Raw genomic sequence first — 3,641 nt, forward strand, 5'->3', positions numbered from 1 at the left:
ATGAAGATGGCAGAGGGGTAGGACATGGAGCTCATCTCTTCCCACAAGTACATCAAAAATATAGCTACATGTGGCACCTGATGTATGAGCACCCAAATACATAAAAACTAATAGACCTAAAGGGAGAAGTTGACAGAAATACAATAGTAGTAGGAGACTTTTACACTTCACTCACATCAATGGATAGATTTTCTAGACAGAAAATCCATAAAGCAACAGAGATCCTAAATGATACGACAGGTCAGTTTGATTTACCTGATACTTTCAAAATAAATAGAGAATTACCATAGTATCCAGTAATCCCACTCCTGGGTGTATATAATTTTAAATTATACAAAAGTATAATTGAAAAAGATATATGTACCCCTATGTTCATAACCCGGAGAAGGCAATGGCACCCCACTCCAGTACTCTTGCCTGGAAAATCCCATGGATGGAGGAGCCTGGTGGACTGCAGTCCATGGGGTCGCTAAGAATCGGACACGACTGAGCGACTTCCCTTTCACTTTTCACTTTCATGCATTGGAGAAGGAAATGGCAACCCACTCCAGTGTTCTTGCCTGGAGAATCCCAGGGACGGGGGAGCCTGGTGGGCTGCTGTCTCTGGGGTCACACAGAGTCGGACACGACTGAAGCGACTTAGCAGTAGCAGTAGCATGTTCACAACCAGACTATTCACAATAGCCCCAAACATGAAAACAACCTGAGTGTCCACTGGCAGATGAATGTATAAGGAAGATGTGGTACATACATACAATGGAACATTACTCAGCCATAAGATGAATGATGTCATTTGCAGCAACCCGGTATAACTAGAGATTATCATACTAAGTGAAGTGAAGTCAGAAAGAGAAAGACAAATACCATATGATATCACTTAATGTGGAATCAAAAGTATGACACAAATGAATATGTACACAATAGAAACAGACTCGACTCACAGACTCCAAGGACAAAGGAGGAGCTGCAACACATGACAGAGGCGCAACCACATTAAAATCCAATCCCATGCGCACTGTGAGGCCCACAAACTGAAGAACGGTAACAGCAGAGACGTTTCTTGCTCAGCTGCAAAGGCTCTAGGCCCCCACGTCAGATTTCTTGACCTGAGGATCCAGCAAAGGAACTGGGAATACCCAGAGAATCCAACTTTGAAGGTCAGTGGATGTGATTACAGAACATCCACAGGGACTGGGGTAAACAGATCCTCTTGGGAGGCACAAACAAAACCTTGTGTGCACCAGGAATCATGGGAAAGGAGCAGTGACCCCACAAGAGACGGAACCAGACCTGCCTGCAAGTGTTTGAGGGTCTCCTGCAGAGATGTGGTTGGTAATGGCCTCCTGAAGGGATCGGGCACTGGCAGCAGCAGTACTAGGAGGCCCATGTTGGCCTAAGTCCTTTTGGGGTTAGCCTTTAGCCCTACCATAGAGCCTGTAGACTCTAGGACTGGGCCACCTCAGGCCAAACAACAAACAGGGAGGGAGCACAGCCCCACCCATCAGCAGAAAACTTGATTAAAGATTTACTGAGCATGGTCCTGCCCACCAGAGCAAGAGTTTTTCCCCACAGCTTGTCCCTCCCATCAGGAAACATTCACAGCCCTCTTAGCCTCATCCATCAAAGGGAAAGAGAAGAAGTAAGAACTATAATTGCACAGCCTCCAAAATGAAAACTACAATCAGAGAAAGCACCCCAAAATGATCACATGGATCACAGCCTTGTGTAACTCATTGAAGCTATACGCCACGCAGGGCCATCCAAGACAGACAATCATGGTGTAGAGTTCTGACAAATGCGGTCCACTGGAGAAGGGAATGGTAAGCCACTTCAGAATTCCTGCCTCAAGAACCCTGTGAATATGAAAAGGCAAAACCTTGCTCTGTTTTTGCAAGCTGACCTTTAGAGACTTTAGTCAATGGGCTCCCTGGCATTCTGGTTGAGTTGGGTTGAGCTAATGAGAGACTCTGCCAAACACTGAAGGGACGGGTTGAGAGTGAGGTCAGGGTTTTTAGTGAGATCAGCTCCCTCTTTGCCAGGCTGTTGATTGGTAGAGTTCTACGAAAAGCCAGAGCTCTGTTGGGTAATCCCCTCCTACAGCTGCAGCTGCCCTCTTCAGGTTCCAGTAATTCCTCCCTCTCCCTTCCTCTTCAGGGATGGGATGGCCATGGCTCCCTGCCCTTGCTAGAGCTAGCATGCTTCATCATCCCATAATAGTTCCTTTATTTAACTTTCCTCAATTACACAATTTGACCTTGTTCCTGCCAGGACCCTTATTGGTACAACCTAAAACTCAACAATTTCACTCTTAGGCACACACCCAAGAGAAACCAAAGCAGGAATGCTTTCCAGGAGACATGTTCAAGAATGTCCGCAATACACTTGGCACACTTTGGTAACAGCAAAACAGAAAACAAGGAGGGTGGGATCAAAGCTAATTGTGATATATTTGCAACCTAATATTATACAAAAGTGAAAACTAACCAACCGTAAGACATGCAGCAACACAGACAAGTCTTGGTAACCAAATGTTGAGGAAAACAGTTTGAAGCAAGCCATAGAAGGCAAACTAGAGCATGATAAGCTTTTATAAAACTGAAGATTATTTATATACGTTAAAACATCTTAAGAATGAGGTGGACAAACACCAAATTTAGGACTGTGGTTAGCTCTGAGAGAGAGGAAAAGGGTAAGATTAAAGTAGACAAGGAGGACACAGGTAGGTTATTAGTATTACTATCTTGTTATGAATTAGATGGCAGGTTCAGGGGTGAAAATAAATTGGTTTAATAAAAACAAACCTATCCTTTATTAATGTTAAAACATGAAAGCAGGTTTAGCAAGTCTAGATCCAGGTGAAGAGTTTCAAATTTATCCTCTAATCTTCTGAAGTTTTTGAGCAGAAAAGTGGTGTCCCTACACATTTATGTTAATCTGCTGGACGCAGACAACAGTAGAAATTCAGAAGTTAGCGATGGCATTCTGGTCCTGGAATCACAGCAGGAGCATCAGAAGGAACAAGAAACACGGCTAAGTGTTGCTAGTTTTCTTGGTGGAAACACAGAAGGCCAAAACAAAGGAAGAGTGAAGAGGCTAAGAGTTAATCTCCCAGGATAGGTTTTTCGTCACAGAATTTTTGAAGCCAGAATTTTCAATATCATCTTTTAAGGTCTTGTGAAGAATTTTAAATTTCTGATGCTGTCTCTATAAGTGGCTAAATTTATGCTAAATAAACTGAATGGCTTTATTTCTTGGGCTCTTCCCAGTCCTACTGAATGGGAATTGAATTCAAGGGTAACGTGACACCATAAATCACCAGTGAGTTTTAGCTACATGTGCTAGATCAGTTATGTCTAGCTAGCTGATGCTATTAGCCAAATTTGGGTGTGTTTTTTTTGCATTTTTGTTTCTAAGTGAGAAGAGTACCATTAAAAGATATAAAGGAACTTCCCAGCTGGAAAACTGAAAGAAACCTTATTTCAAATAAGTTGTCATTGCTTGAATGTCAATCGTCCTTAAATTTTGAACATACTTTCATAACCAAGATTGCTCTTAAATATTTAAATCGTATCCTGTTTGCTACATTCAACGAAAACTAATACATCTTATTAGCGAATTCAATCCTGTGCGTTGAGTTGTTA

Source organism: Bos javanicus, chromosome 2 (genome assembly GCF_032452875.1).
Source record: "Bos javanicus breed banteng chromosome 2, ARS-OSU_banteng_1.0, whole genome shotgun sequence".
Classification (NCBI taxonomy): Eukaryota; Metazoa; Chordata; class Mammalia; order Artiodactyla; family Bovidae; genus Bos; species Bos javanicus.